Source organism: Lactuca sativa, chromosome 7 (genome assembly GCF_002870075.4).
Source record: "Lactuca sativa cultivar Salinas chromosome 7, Lsat_Salinas_v11, whole genome shotgun sequence".
Taxonomy (NCBI): domain Eukaryota; kingdom Viridiplantae; phylum Streptophyta; class Magnoliopsida; order Asterales; family Asteraceae; genus Lactuca; species Lactuca sativa.
In genome coordinates, this window is record NC_056629.2 from 174521956 (window position 1) to 174539430 (window position 17475).

The window sequence follows — 17475 nt, forward strand, 5'->3', positions numbered from 1 at the left end:
GAGATTATGATAGAAACCCTAGACTCCTTACCAGCCCCTCATTCTCAGAAACCCGAGATAGCCTCCCTTTCTCATTGTTGTGTGTGTGTGTGTGTTTTAGCCTTGTAAAGCTTGTTTGTAGATTTGAATCTTGAAATAAGGATGGAGAAGATAGTGAACAGGAGCTTGATTATCTTGAGCTCATAGATCCAGGATAACATCAACTTTTGGGACTCAGTGGAGGTATGAATCTTTCAACTTTCTCTTTGAATACTTGGATCTAGTGTAGTGTTGTTTCGAGGACTTTCTAGTTCCAAGAATTGGCCTTTATGACTCAAGTTCGTTTGTAGGACAAGAGGTGCCACTCTGTGTGATATTAATGTCCCATAAGCAGTAAAGTCACGACTTTTAAGGTCCTTTTATGATCATGCAAGAGTTTGGAGTCATTCCGGAAGCTAGTTGCTATTTTCCAAGTTAGGTCTCACTTGGTGGGTTGCAAGCCACCAAGTAATCGAATTTATGGGTTAATACGGGTTATTAGACTCGGATCTGTAATTTAGACTTAGTGTCTTAAGGGATTAAGCAGTTTTGAAGAAATAGCTTAACAAAGTAGTACGTTGGGCGTACACGCCAGTACGCGTAGTTTACAAGTGATGCAAGCTGTACGCGTAGCGTAAAGAGGAGTACGCTTGGCGTACTCTCAGATTTTGGACTTTGCGACATTTGGGCCTCGGTTTGGACCAATCTTTGGGCTTAGCAGATGTTACGCCGAAATGGGCCACTAGAAGTCATATAATGGACCAAGGACATGTTTGGGCTTAAGGGAAGGCCCATTTGTGAAGTTGGGGTGAATTTAGAAAATTAGGCCATTAGTGGGCCTTTAGTGGTCCATTAGTTAGTTTGGAAAGATTAGAAGGAGGTGGGCCTAGGTCATGGTCCAAATTAGATCATGGGGTAAAATGGTCATTTTACCTTTGGGAGGATTCTCAGTGTTTGATTAAGTGATTTATGTGGATGATAGTCGTGGAGTCGTTGGAGCAGCAGTCGAGGATTCCTCGCAGGAGATTTCATTAGCCAATTTGAGAGGTGAGTTTCCTTTAGTAGGAACGGGTCTAAGGCAAAAATGTCGGCCCGTGTAGAGTAGCTAAATGTAGGTTGGGCCCGTATCTTAGAATGATTTATGATTAGTAGCTAAGTGTGGGATTGGCCCGTATCTTAGTACTATATGAGTATGATATTGAACTGGTAGATTATGGTTATACTTGTTGGCTGTGTGATACTTGTATGTATGTTTAGTTAGCGGGGTGTGGGTAGGGGCCCATATCTCCCGGTTAGCAGAGCGTGGGCGAGGCCCGTACCTCCTAGCCAGCTAAGTGTGGGTGAGGCCCATATCTCCTAGTTAGTAGAGTGTGGGCGAGGCCCTTATCTTTAAGATAGTTGAGTGTGGGCGAGGCCCGTATCTCATTGTTAGCCGAATGTGGGCGGGGGCCCGTATCTCCTTGAGTGTGGGCGAAGCACGTATCTCCTAGCTACATGTTATATGATATGTGTATGGTATGTGGTAGTTTGGGGAGACTCACTAAACTTTGTGCTTATAGTTTTAGTTTTGGTTTCAGGTACTTCCGCTAGCAAGGGGAAGAGCTCGGGATGACTACATGGCACACACCACAACTTTTAGCTTGGGATGTTTAGACTCTGATCTTTGGCATGTGATTTTGATACAGTATTTTATTATGATGATTTGAGATGCATTAATTATATTTTGTGAGATGACAAATGGAATTTATGTTTTTTATAAATAATCCAAACGAAGTTTTCGGACCGTATTTTTGGGATGTTTCAAGTTGGTATCTGAGCCTTGGTTTGAGGGATTCAGGCACACTCTCGAGTGTGCATGAACTCAAACTGAGGACTTGGTATGAAAATTTTCAAAAAAAAAATCCTTTTATAAAAATAACTTTGAAAAGAGAAAAGAATTTAAAAAGGAGAAAAGGGTGTGGTGCATGCAATCAGTCAAGCTCAAGTAAGTACTCCCAAATTACCTATACAAGTTTATGTTATAATTTGATTATGAGAACAACATGCTAGATTAGGGCCAAGGATCTAGGAATGATGCCTTATATGCTTTTTATATGTATGAGCAATGCATGCTAGTTTAGGGCTAAGAATCTAGGAAGGACACCTTATGTGCCTACTGTATGAGCTTATTGAGTTGTATGCTAGTACTGATTAGTCAATGTCATGATGGCCTGATTAGAGTATGCTTGATTATGTTTACTCAACACTCGAATGCTGCTTTCTTTGTGCTTTTCGGATTTCTAGTTAACTTCAACTAACTAGTAAACGAATATGTTAAGTTACATAATGCAAGGACTAAATAATTCCAGAAGGTTAGGTTTAGCCTTATTTTGCAGCTCTCGTTTGAGTCTCACCGTTGTAGGGTAGAACCTCTCATTCAAATAATTATCTAGTCGTAGTGATATGTAATGGTATTCGCGAGCTAGTTAAGGGAGATAGCAGGAACTTCTTATGTAGTTGACGGTGGAAAGTGGATTGGTGATTACCCCAGGGCAAGACTAGGATAAGATTTGAAGAGAGCAGTAGTAGTGAAAGGGACTTGGTGGAGTCAAGGAAATTCTTGAGGAAAGTACGAATAGATGTGGAAGGTAGTATAGGCTTGTACTACTGAAAGCATAGGATCCCTACTCGAATCAAGGAAAGCTGAGATGAAACCAGGAAACTTTTAGTATGTGTGATCCCTTGAGTTTTGATGAGTATTCTGATTCTTTTGTGGTGTATTTTCTGTATGGTGACCCTACACACTAGAGCAGTCGACAGTTCATGCGTCGGTGAGGGATCATGCTCCGGTTCAGGAGCCGGGTAGCTAGACGACCATACTAGGGAGTTCATCTCCTCTGAGACCACGTGCAGTATCCTAGATCACACTCCTGTGATCTACGACACCATCAAGGAGGGTATTTTGGAGCTTTTCGATGAGAGATTGAGTGCTTTCCGTACTGAGGTGGCTGCCATGATGTAACACCGTAAAAATTTAAACAATTTTTCACATTTTAAAAAAAACATATAATTTCATTCACATCCACATTTTAAAACATTGTATCATCATTATCTTATTACAAAACCCCAAGATCAAAACATATGAACTCTAGTGTGCGTGCGTACGAGTCATGCCGGCGCCTTCCCGCGATCATCGTTGGTACCTGAAACACAACACATCACACGGTAAGCATAATTGCTTAGTGAGTTCCCCAAAATACCACTATAACACATATTAGCCACTCGAGGCTATAACTCTGTTGACCCTCTGGTCAATGTGTCTCAGTGGAACCTTCCAGTCCCAACTCTCTATGGGCCCTCTGGCCCTAGCTCTATGGACCCATTGGTCCTACTCTGTATACTCTGAATCATGCATATCACTTATCACAATAAATCTCAACACATAAATAACATGCAATGTGCTGGCACATAACTCTAGAATACATTGTCACATATCTCTGTACAACACTAAGTAAAGTATAGTGAGAAGACTCACCTCAGATGTCTCGGTAAATCTCTGTCTCGGTAGAAATACGATCTAGCCTCCGCCTAATCACATAAAAATAAATATTCTCATAAATATAACTCTCGGGACTAGACTCAACCCTCTCTAGGCACCCTCAGAAGGCGAAAGACCATTTTTCCCCTCTTTAGCTCAAAGGCCACATTGTTGACCAAATCCTACAAGTCAACAAAAGTCAATGATTAAACTTTGACCCGACTCGGCAAGTCTACATGTGTCCACTAACTCTCTAGTCTCGCTTGGCACGTCGAGTTCCTCCCCTTGCTCGACGAGTCACACCTAGAATGAATCACGGGGCCACCCCGACTCAACTCGCTGAGTCTCAAGATCAAATCGGCGAGTTCCGCTATGAACTCCAGTCCTCTAATCCCCCTCTGGCTCACTGAGTTATTCCCCCAACTCGGCAAGCCCACTCACTGAGTGATTTACGGGACAACCTAACCCTACTCGCCGAGTCTGCCCTTGGACTCGGCGAGTTCATGCCATGCACAAACTCAAATGGCCTCCTGAGGTCAGATCTGATCCTTGGATCCACAGATCTGACCTTCCCAAGCTTTATAAACACGTAAAGTTCGAATCTTGACACTCATGGGACGTCTAGGAGGCTTCTCTTGGTGATTTAGCCCCAAAAGTAACATCCTTAGCTCAACACCTCCATAGCTCAACATAAAGCAAACTGAGATAAGCTCTTTAGACCACTATGGGTCCAGATCTGAAGTCTCAAAGTGAATAGGGGCCATATCCTCATAATTTTCTTTCAATAAAGGTCATAAAACTCTACATCTATGGATTCCTTCAACAAAAAAGATAAAGGGGCGATATAATACCTCAAAGATGAAGTTTCTTGCTCGAAATCCACAGATGCACAACCTCCTTGGTCTCCTCTAAGCTGGAAACACCTCCTTCTTGCAAGAATCAATCACAAAGATCAAGAAATGGCTCCTATCCTCTCACAAACGCTCTAGCTCCTTTAGGGTTTCTCTATGGGGTTTGGTAGCCGCAAATGACGGCCCTAAGGGCCTTTAAATAGGTCCCAAATCTAGGAAATTAGGGTTTCATTAAATAGCATGGACTCGCCGAGTCCACTCATGAACTTGCCATGTCCAGCCATGAACCCGGATAAGAATCTGCGACCCTACTCGGCGAGTCTAAGCACCAACTCGCCAAGTCCCTTCACATCCTCCAAAAATAAAAGAATAGAATAATATACCTGGGAGTCCGGATGTTACAATTCTCCCCCACTAGAATCAGACTTTGCCATCGAAATCTTACTCTGCAAACAACTCTGGATGCTGCTCCCGCATCTCTCGCTCCGGCTCCCAAGTCAACTCTGACCCTTTCCGATGCTGCCACTGGACCCGCACCAGAGGCACCTCCTTGTTCCTCAGAACCTTGATCTTTTGATCCCTAATCGCCACCGGTCTCTCAACATAGTTCAGGCTCGCATCCACCTGAATATCCTCTAATGGCACCACTTCTGACTCGTCGACTATACCCTTTCTCAGTTGTGACACGTGGAGGGTGTCTTGAATCTGACCCAACTCTGCAGGTAGCTCTAATCAGTAGGCTACCCTTCCTACTCTCGCGGTCACCCTGAAAAGGACCAATATATCGGGGCTCCAACTTGCCCCTCTTCCTGAATCGGATCACTCCTTTCCAAGGAGAGACCTCCAGGAGCACAAAGTCGCCGACCTGAAATTCGAGCTCGGACCAGCGCCTGTACGCATAACTCTTCTGGCGACTCTGAGCGGTCAACAACCTCTGTCTGACCTGCTGAATCTGCTTTGTCGTCTGAAGCACGATCTCAGTACTACCCATCATACGCTGCCCTACCTCTCCCCAGCAAATGGGGGTCCGACACCTCCTCCCATACAACAGATCAAAGGGTGGCATACCAATGCTCGAATGATGGCTATTGTTGTAGGAAAACTCTGCCAAGGGCACCAACACACATGCTCGGAGCATGTCCTCGAGCGTCTGAATCGTCCGCTCATTCTGCCCGTCACTCTGTGGGTGGTATGCGGTACTAAAATGCAGCCTCATACCCAATTCCTCATGAAACTTCTTCCAGAATCTGGAAGTGAAACGCACATCTCGATCTGAGACAATCGAGATCGGCACTCCATGTCGCGATACCACCTATCTCACGTACATCTCTGCCAACCTCTCCGCGGAAGAGCTCTCACTGATAGCAAGGAAATGAGCGCTCTTTTTCAACCTGTCCGCAATCACCCAAATTGCATCGACACCTCTCGCAGTCCTCAATAATTTGGTGATGAAATCCATGGTAATATGTTCCCATTTCCACTCGAGAATCTCTAACGGCTACAGCTTACCATGTGGACACTGGTGCTCGGCCTTAACCCTGCGACAGGTCAAGCATCTCTCTACAAACCATGCGACATCCCTCTTCATACAGGCCACCAATACTCCCTCTTCAGGTCCAAATACATCTTAGTGGCCCCGGGATGGATCGAGAACTTCGATCGATGAGCCTCTTCCATCAAAACGGTACGCGTCCCGCCCACAAATGGTACCCATATCCGACCCTGAAATGTCATAAGCCCCCGGCTATCGGTAACGAACTCCGATACCAGCCCGACAACTCGCTCTCTCTTCTGGCTTTCTGGTCTCACAGCCTCAGCCTGGGCCCCACGAATGGTGTCCAACACTGGAGTCATCACTGTCAATCTAAAACAAACATCTCGCATCAGGGCGCCCTCCGCCCTGCAGCTCAATGCATCGACTACAACATTAGCCTTGCCCGGGTGGTAAAGGATCTCACAATTGTAATCCTTCACCACATCCAGCCATCTCCTCTGGAGCATATTCAGGTTGGGCTGATCCATTAGATACTTCAGGCTCTTGTGGTCCACGTATATGGTACACCGAACCCCATACAGATAGTGATGCCAAATCTTGAGGGCGAACACCACTGCCCCCAACTCCAGATCGTGGGTGGGATACCTCATCTCATGAGGCTTCAGCTACCTCGATGCATATGCTACCACATGAACCCTCTGCATAAGCACCGCTCCCAACCCCGATATCGACGCATCACAAAACACTACGAAGTCCTCCATCCCCTCCGGAAGGGCTAACACCGGGAATTCGCATAGTCTCTGGCGAAGTGTCTCGAAGGAGGCCTGCCGCTCTGGACCCCATGAAAAAGCAACACCCTTCCAGGTCAACTTGGTGAGTGGCACGGCGATCTTGGAGAAATCCCTGATAAATCTCTGATAATAACTAGCCAACCCTAGGAAACTCCTGATCTCGGTAGGTGACCTCGGTACCTCCCAACTCATCACTGCCTCAATCTTGGCCGGGTCGACCAATATCCCTTTCTGGTTAACGAGGTGCCCTAGGAACTGGACCTCTCGCAACCAGAAATCACACTTGGAGAATTTGGCATATAGCCTCTCCGATCTCAGAACTCCAAGGATCTCCCTCAAATGCTCCTCATCTTGCTCTCTGGATCTCGAATACACCATTATGTCATCGATGAACACGATCACCGAGCGATCCAACATTGGCCTGCACACCCTGTTCATGAGACCCATGAACACCGCCGGTGCATTGGTGAGTCCGAAAGGCATCACCATGAACCCGTAATGCCCATAACGAGTCCTGAATGTTGTCTTCTGGATTTCCTCATCTCGCACCCTCACCTGATGATATCCAGACCTCAAATCGATCTTGGAGAACCAAGATGCTCCCTGTAACTGATCGAACAAATCGTCGATCCTCGGCAACGGGTAATGGTTCTTGACCGTTATCTTGTTCAACTCCTGGAAATCAATGCACATCCGGTGTGAACCATCCTTCTTCTTGAAAAAAAGGATAGGCGCTCCCCATGGCGAACTGCTCGGCTGAATAAACCCCTTCCCCAGCAGCTCCTGAAGCTGCAAGGATAACTCCTGCATCTCTGGAGGCGCAAGGCGATAAGGCGCCTTGGCGATAGGCACAGCCCCCGGAACCAGATCGATACTGAACTCTACCTGCCTCTCCGGAGGCACACCCGACAACACTTCTGGAAATACATCCGGAAACTCACGCACTATCGGGACCTCATCAACTGACCATGGTCTCTCTGAATCAACCCTCGCATCCATCACATAAGCTACAAATCCCCTACAGCCCTGCTGTAGACTCTGTCTTGCTCTGGCGGCCGAACAAAATGCTGACCTAGAACGTGTACCCTCGCCATACACCGTAAGAACTCCCCCACTATGGTCTCGTATAGTCACCAACTGTCTCTCGCAGTCGATGAACGCTCCAACTTTGCTCAACCAATCCATGCCCACGATGACACATACATTTCCCATCGCAATAGGAACTAAATCAATCGAGAACTCAACGCCGAAAATCTAGAGTACACATCCTCGGATCACGTCGGCTGCATACACCATCCTCTCGTCAGCTATGGAAACTCTCAGAGGTCAACTCAATGCCTCTCAACTAATACTGATGTGCTGACTAAAAGCTAAAGATACAAAAGACCGACTCGCACCCGAAGGAAGGTACAGAATTCACAAGAAAAGTACCTACACATAACATAAAATAAACACAATATCCCAACATCAAAATAAATACAAGAAATGATACATACCAGCTATGACGTCGAGCGTCGCGCGGACCTCCTCCGCAGTCAACTGAAAGGCTCTCCCTCGTGCCTTCGGTACCTCGGCCTTCACTGGCCGGCTCTCAGTAACTCTGATAGCAGCAGGGGCAGATCCCTAAGGTGCTCCCTGGGCTGTCCCTCGGAACTGTGGACACTCTGCCTTGCGGTGTCCGGTCTGGTTGCAGTGAAAGCATGCTGCAAACCCCTTGGGGCAATCCTTGACCATATGCCCCTCCTTGCCACATTTGTAGCAAGACCCCGCTCTACACACCCCATCGTGGCTCTCACCACACTTGCCACAAGTGCGGCCCTTCTGACTCCCAGATCTCGAATCAGCGAGCTTGGCCTGCTTGGCTGCCAGCTGAGACTGCGCCGGTCGCCGATCCCTCCCCTGAGACTCAGCCTCCTCCCTAGCCTGAGTCTCCATCTCTATCTTCTTCTTCCAGGCATTTGCCTGAAGCTCAGCAAATGTACGGTACGTTGAGTTCGCCACGAACTCCCGTATATCCCTCCTCAAAATGCTTAGATATCAGCTCATACGTGCCTGCTCGGAGGATACGTGCTCTGGGCAGAACATCGCCCGCTCATGGAACATCCTCGTAATCACTGTGACAGACTCAGTACCCTGCTTGAGGTTCAGAAACTCCTGGGCCAAACGCTCCCTCTCCACCTGGGGAACGTACTCATCTCTAAACATAGCAGTGAACCTCTCCCAAGTCACTGCAGCAAGCTCAGCAAGCGAATAATGTGCCGTCACAAACTTCCACCAGTCCTTCGCTCCCAAGCGAAGCTGGTTCAATACGAACGAGACTCTCAAATTCTCCGGAGATTAACAGGTGAAGAAACACCCCTCAATGTCTGAAATCCACCTGATCGCTGCAATCGGGTCCTGGGTCCCATCAAACTCTGGTGGTTTTGTGTTGCTGAACTCCTGGAACAGCAACGCATCACCACCCTGCGGTCTAGCCGCAACTACAACTGTAGTGGCCGCAGAAACAGCAGCATCAGAAAGAGCAGCATATCTCTCGTCAAATGTCTCTAACAGGGTGGTCTTGATAGACCTGAACATTTATGGAATCTCAGTGCGGATGGCAGCAGCCACCTCATCATGAATCATCTGGCGTAGCTCCTCGTCGCTCACACCCCCTCCACTAGTCCCTGGTCTGTGGCGCGTCCCCACCATGATGCCTCTTTGAAATAGAACACAAGATATTAGAGACTCGCTTGGGTGTACACACACTCGATACTCCCAATCCTACTTGGTCTCTAGTACCCTAAGTATTCTTACTTGGGTTGTGCACTGACCCGGTGCCTTCGGTAGTACGGGCCCAATACTACCGTCCACACCGCATCAGCATTCATACCATGTCCTCCTCCCAGAGTCCCAAATTCCAAGTACTCTACTCTCTCTACTCATATGCTACTCGCTAGCTGATCTCTCATAAGCTCCTCGCTGCTATCTAAACACTCTCAAGCATCCCTAGCAGCAAAACTCCTAGACTAAGGCATCATATATATCATGCCACTCTAGTCCTAATAAGGATACCTAGTCTACTCTAGCATGCATAGTATAGCTCATCATATAACATAACATAATATATCTCGTAACGCTTATTACAAGGGTATTTTGGGAAACCACCGTTCGGGCACTGGTTGATTGTACACACGGCTCTGCTCTGTTTGTCTCAAAACTCTTTTAACTCTTTAAAAAAAAGTTTAATTTTATTATCAAATTTTTTTCCTTGAATCCCCAGTTTGAGTTAAGATATGCCCGAAGATACATCCGAATCCCTCAAACCAAGGCTCTGATACCAACTTGTAGCACCGTAAAAATTTAAAAAAATTTCACATTTTAAAAAAAACATATAATTTCATTCACATCCACATTTTAAAAAATTGTATCATCATTATCTTATTACAAAACCCCAAGATCAAAACATATGAACTCCAGTGTGCGTGTGTACGAGTCATGCCGGCGCCTTCCCGCGATCATCGATGGTACCTGAAACACAACACATCACACGGTAAGCATAATTGCTTAGTGATCTCCCCAAAATACCACTCTAACACATATTAGCCACTCGAGGTTATAACTCTGTTGACCCTCTGGTCAATGTGTCTCAGTGGAACCTTCTAGTCCCAAATCTCTATGGGCCCTCTGGCCCTAGCTCTATGGACCCATTGGTCATACTCTGTATACTCTGAATCATGCATATCACATATCACAATAAATCTCAACACATAAATAACATGTAATGTACTGGCACGTAACTCTAAAATACACTGTCACATATCTCTGTACCACACTAGGTAAAGTATAGTGAGAAGACTCACCTCGGATGTCTCGATAGAAATACGATCTAGCCTCCGCCTAATCACATAAAGTAAATATTCTCATAAATATAACTCTCGGGACTAGACTTAACCCTCTCTAGGCAACCCTAGAAGGCAAAAGACCATTTTGCCCCTCTTTTAGCTCAAAGGCCACATTGTTGACCAAATCCTACAAGTCAACAAAAGTCAATGGTCAAACTTTGACCCGACTCGTCGAGTGCACTTGGGTGACTCGGCGAGTCTACACGTGTCCACTAACTCTCTAAGTCTCGCTTGGCACGTCGAGTTCCTCCCCTTGCTCAACGAGTCACACCTGGCATGAATCGCGGGGCCACCCCGACTCAACTCGCCGAGTCTCAAGATCAACTCGGTGACTTCCGCTATGAGCTTTAGTCCTCTAATCCCCCTCTGACTCACTGAGTTATTCCCCCAACTCGGCAAGCCCACTCACTGAGTGATTTACGAGAAACCCTAACCCTACTCACCGAGTCTACCCTGGGGATGATGCGGATCTTGATGCTATGACCTGGAGTGATTTTTATGCCATGTTCAGAGCCAAGTTTACACCTGTGATAGAGATGCAGCAGCTTGCTAAGGAGTTCCAAGATCTCCAGCACACGACTGAGACGGTGACGAAGATCACCACAATGTTTAGGGAGAAGGCCCTTCTTGTTCCACAGTATGTGGTGGACGAGGAGATGAAAAAGGTCTGATATCATGAGATGTTGCGGAGTGATATCTGCTAGTTTATGAGCTGCTCCAGCAGCAAGACATTGGAGGACATGATTGTTAGGGCTAGAGAGAGGGAGTTTGATTTAGAGATGGAGAGGAAGAGGAAACTAGAGGGGGAAGTAGATACCTAAGGGAAGGGCCAGCAAGGCCGAGGTCGCTGTGGAAAGTGTGGTAATGCACATGATGGGGTATGCACGGCAGGTAGTTCGGGTTGCTTCAAGTGCGGCCGAACTGTCCATTGGAGCAGGGATTGCACGGCTACTACCACCACCGCAACAGTATCAGACCTGATTTGCTTCCAGTGCAATCAGATGGGATACAAGCGGTCCCAGTGCCCGAGTTTATCAGCAGCAGGACAGGTGGCAGCACCCGCTCCTGCTACATTGAGGATTACATATGACCGTCATGGCCGAGGTGAGGTGCCTGTGGTGAAGAGTAGGGATTTTCAGTTGACGGCAGAGGAGGCATGAGCAACTCCTGACGTGGTGACGGGTATGTATCTTCTCCTGATCTCTTTATTTATACTAATTATTGTTTATGTTTATCTGTTTTGTTATAGGATCATTCTTAGTGTAAGTCCCTAAATATGCTTGTGTATCAATCAGATCCGTTTGATGGTGCAGAATCCCAATCAAACGGATGATGTCAGATCAAATAGAAGAGAAGGAGAAGAATAATAATATGAATCTTGTATGATATGACTAGAATGAAGATCCGGATACAAGATTCACACACACTAACATACACTTGTTCTCTCTCTCTCTCTCTAGAACACCTTAGAATACACACACTTAAGCTCCTTGGTGTTCATCGCTCTCTTCCTCACACCCCTCACCCATATATATACTGGACTGGGCCGCAAACTGAGTTTACGACCGTAAACTCTGTTTACGGTCGTAAACTCACTTCCTGACCGTAAACACATATACAATATTACATAACAAATTAATTTCCTAGAAAAGCAAAGTATAAACCACATTTTTGACCTAACAATCTCCCCATTGGTTTATAGCTTTCTTTTCTCTTCTTAAATGACCCAATAAGCTCCCCCTAAAAAGTAGCTGGCTTTTCTTGTTAATCTTCATTGAGAGCTTGGCTTCAACATTTATCTTCAATGAATAACTTCATCTTGAGCAGTTGGGCATTTCTTCAGAGTTTGGCATTGAACGCACATTGGGTGAGGAGGCTTTACGTACTGATTCTTGAAAGATAGTGCTTTCAGCTTGAGAATCTTTAGAGAGAAACATCAGAGACAACAAATCTTCTAGATCACTTCAGCAGGTACAAAGATAACAGCAAACTGATTGAGGAGGCTTCAATGCAATCCATCACATAATCTTCAATTGCAGCTTCACCTTGCTTCTGGGGTTGAAGGATTGAATGTTGAAAGAATAATCTTCATTTCTTGCTCCTTCGAATGCGAATTCTTCGATGCTCACGGACGAGGCTTTGGCTCAGAAATTTTCAACACAAACTCCATGAGTCTTATCTATACCTGAAATCACTTTTCAAGACAAAACAAAACTAAAAGAAAACTTAGCACACAAATTAAAACAGAAACAAAAATATTTTTGGATTTTTGATTTTTCTGAACAAGAAATAAAACAGAAATAACACTATTTTTGGATTTTTAATTTTTCTGATTTTCCTTTGATTTTTGAATTTTTCTGATTTTTTTTTTAATTTTTAATGCTCCCCTAATATTTAAATTAGAAGAAACTATGACAAATTTAACAAAAATAAAAATGATAGCTAACTTTAAGAGTGATTTGGTATCAAACTTTTTAGACAACCTTTATCCACTTGTCGGTACCTTCCATATTCACATCTTTGTCTGATCGATCGTCGGTATTGTGGTCCACTTAAACACGAAAAATTGTGACAAATTTAGGATATACTATTTGTTACAAGACAGGGTAAACTTAAAATCCTAAAATTTATATCTGATCCTAATTCCTTAAATACTATATCTTAAGGACCATTCATCTGACGACGACCAAGGATATTGTTGTCCACCTAAATTGAGCAGCGAGATCTATAGACAATTTGTATCTGTTCAATTTTAAGTGTACTAGAACTTGTTTCCCGCTTCCTGATATGCCCCGGCCATCAAGAACTTCCAGAGTACTCCTTACACCGGGTGAGCAGACAACCATTCAGAGAGAGGATAGATTCAGAATTCTATTACTTATTACTTATTACTTCAGAGGGGTTGAGAAGTAGAAGGTTGCATATGCTGTGTACCAGGTCGGATTAGAAGTCGCGTAGAGGAGACATCATATGGCTAACAGATAAGAAGTCTTTCACATATATAACCTGCAGAGAAATAGAGTTGCATATGTTGTTTACCAGGTCGGATTGGAAGTCACGCAAAGTAGACAACATATGACTAACAGACGGAAAGAAAGAAAATGATATTCTACAGACCTAATTTATCGGACTTTACAAGTCGCTCCATCCAATCGGAATTAAGGACAGAATCTGCACATCGAGGAAAAGTTAAACCACGGTTCCAAGTACGGGTTCAATTAATGTGACAAGTAGATTCCCATATATATCTCCCTGCTCAACCTATCCGAGCGTCGTATTGTCAGGCTGAACGAATCTAACTAGGTCAAGATTTGTCAAGTCTATAAATTTCCTAAGTTCAACTCTGCCTAGTCAAGTCCATTTAAAATCTTTCGTGCCTACCGATGCATCAAACCAGAGCATAGACCCTTCAACTTCTGGTATGTTACGCAAACTCAGGTTGCCTGTTATCACATGATCATATCACTTCCCATAACATCTCCCTCAAGCAGCACATTTCATAACCAACAATTTTTAATTTTCTAATGTATTTGGATTTTTGAAAATTTTCTAATTTTTGTTTTGTTTTTATTTGTCCCCCTAAATTTGTGCATAGGAGAGAAACGAAAGTAAATGCGCAAATTTAAACTATCCTAAAAACAAAAATTAATCCTCAAAGCGAATCAGGTTAAGAAAAACTCAGGAGTATAGAGAAGAAAACGCAAACCGTAAGTCACCGATTGAATTTGCATCCGGAAGGTCTGAGAACAGCACGCGTAATCTCAGAACAGATCTGAAAAATCTTCATGTCATTAAGCACTAACCCCGTGAGTGATCACTTCTTTTCCGCAGAGGACACATTATCCCAAACAATGTTCTGAGTGTTGTACAGTTGAGAGATGCCTCCTATCATGTGCCTGGAACAGCTACTACCAACAAACCGAAGTCTGATGATATGCCTCCATAGCGGCTCCGACACAGAGCGGGATTAGTTGGTCTTTGGAACCCAATCCATTTTGAAACTGGGTCGACCTTTGTCATCCTTGCACGGTACTCTCTCCCATGACATGTCCTGCTTATCACAAACAGAAGATGTAGAAATATTAGAGTCATTAGTTGATTTGGGAGAGTGAGACTTTGGAACCCATTTGTAGTTGGGTTTAACCCATTTTTTTTTCGATCTGATGGGTGGCTCAGTACTTGCTTTTGATCTTGATGTCGTCCATTGAGATGACTTTGATTTTGACTTCACAGGAGCATCTCTTGAATTGGACTTCTTGGCCGACATTCCCTTCTTGCCCTTGGGATTCGGATTCTTGGCCTTTGGAGTTTGATTCTTGGCCTTGGGAGTTGAATTCTTGACCTTCTTGGCATTCCAGTCGTCAATGTCTGATCGTGATCTCGAGGGGTTTCTTTTGAAGTATCTCCCTCTTGGCGCGTTCTGCCAGTCTTGTGCATAGTAGGGAACGTATGCGCGATTTGGACAATTTCTGGCAATGTGTCGAGGTGTTCCACAGTGAAAACATGTCTTTTTCTTCATTGTGAAGTTGTATCTTCCTGCCCCTGGTTTCTTTTGAATTTTTTCTAATTTTTGTTTTGTTTTGTTTTTATTTTATTTTATCTTATCTTATTTTATTTTATTTTATTTTAATAATAATAATCCTCAAAAAGTTTTTAATTTTCTTAAAATTCTCTTGGATTTGGACTGGAGCGTGTTTGCTGCCTTGAAAAGTCAAAAGGTATAAAAGTAAGAGTTCACTGCAGTGAACGGCTTTTACTGCCCATTCATTGTACCGCAAACAGATATTCTCTCTCAAATCTTCAAAAATCAAGTGCATTTTTTCTCTAATTCGTTCAATCCACGTCAAAGGTACGTTAATTCCGACCCTGAATCTGTAATATTTTGTTTGAATCGACTTGAATCTTAGGAATTATTTGAGTTTGAAAATTGTCGGAATTTACGGTATTTGAATGTTCATAGGGAGTAAACTCATAGACTGTAAACCCATAGGGAGTAAACTCATAGACCGTAAACTCATAGGGAGTAAACTCACAGGCAGTAAACCCATTTTTGACCTTGATACCGTAAACTGTCTTTTGGTCTTACGACCGTAAACTTGGTTTTTGGCTTTGCGGCCGTAAACCCAGTTTACGGTCCATTGACCATCTGTTGACCGTAAACTTCTGTTGTATTGAGTATTGGTCAAAAAGTTAAAGAAAACCTGGAGTATTTTTTAAAATACTTTGTTTCTCTTACTTGGTTTGTTCAATGCAGAAAATGGCATATCTCAAAACAGCCGAGATGCACAATATTGCAATTGTATTGGATGATCCACCAGCAGCTCACAGAGACTTTATGTCTATGATGTACCGTCTTCGCGAGTGCTGCCTAGCTTATGCGATTACAGTGAATCCTATCATTTATGAAAGTCGTATTCAAGAGTTCTGGAAAACCGCCAAATTGACTGAGAAGAACAAGGAAATGATCATTGAGGCTACGGTGCAAAATTGCAAAGTCAGAATTTCAGAGCAATACATCAGAAGCACTCTGATGATCCTTGATGAGTCAGACTATCCAACCAAAGCTGAAGCTGAAGAAGTTACACGGATTCTTGAGAGAATGGGATACGAGGGTTCTTATCCTCCCACTGTGAAGAAGCTCCTACCTCCTTATTGGCGCTTCTTGGTTCACGTGTTTATCAGTTGTGTGTCAGGAAGGAGATCGGGAGCAGATGAGATCTCTATCAGGAACATTGGAGCTATTGTTTCTCTTGCAGCTGGCAACAAGTACAACTTCTCAAAGTATATCTTAGATGAATTTCTTGTGAACATCGGTGCACTGACTCGGGGATATAGAGATGCCTTTCTGATGTATCCTCGATTTATTCAGACCTTCATTGATGATCAGTTTCCGGACATGGTTAAACCTGGCGATAGGATGGACACAAAGTCTTTGGGTCCTCATACCGTTGGTCTTATTAAACAGAACCGGAAAGGCAAAGTGGTGTTCCAAGGTCTGCATCCCTTGGTGAAGTTTGGATCTTTTGCTGAAATCAATGAGTCTTCTGAATCTCATGAATCTTCTGGGAAGACTACATCCGAGCCAACTTCTTCAGAAAAAGCGTCCTCTGAATTTATAATCAACGTTTCAGATCACGAGGACGATGAGACTCCCTCCCTTGAAACTCAAGTCGATATTGAATAGGAACTACAGTCTGTTCAGGTTCCAGGTGACCACAATGAAGATTTGAGAAAGGATGACAAAGCAGATGAGAATGTTGGTCTCACGGGATTTGATCAAGATAATATCCCAATAAACTTTGATAACAATGATGTAATGTTGTCTGACATAGACCTCGACAACCTGCTTGACAATGTCGATGAAGTAGTTCCTGTAACTACTGAGACAAGGGTAGAAGAAGACGTTTCCGTGTCTGCACCTTCAACTTCCAATCCAGAGGCAGAAATAGCAATTCCTATGGTGACATTGTCAGGGATTCCTCCCCTTGACACTGGATTACCTACATCAACGCCAATGGAAAGGGATCTCTCCACCACTATTGCTACCACTCCTCCAACAAAACGTCGAAGACTTGTTCTGAGACTTGCAACTAGAAGCTCAATGACACAAAGTGCTATAGCTCCCCCAACAATCACACCTGCTATAGTCTCAGCCGAACCCATAAGTGAAGGTCCCAGCACAGTATTTGATGCTGGTGGTTCTTCAAGTCAAGCGAATATCTCTCCCCCAAAGACAAACAAAGAAGATGCCTCAGTCAAACTAGCTCATCTGTTAGCTGAGGAACAATTCTCGATGCCACCTTCTCGTGGCAAGGGAATTCTCATTGGAGGTGAAAGCCCAAAAGATTTCTCTCCTTCTCTCCAAAGCCAGATTGATGCTATCAAACAAAAGAATATGAACTGGACCAGAGGAACATTG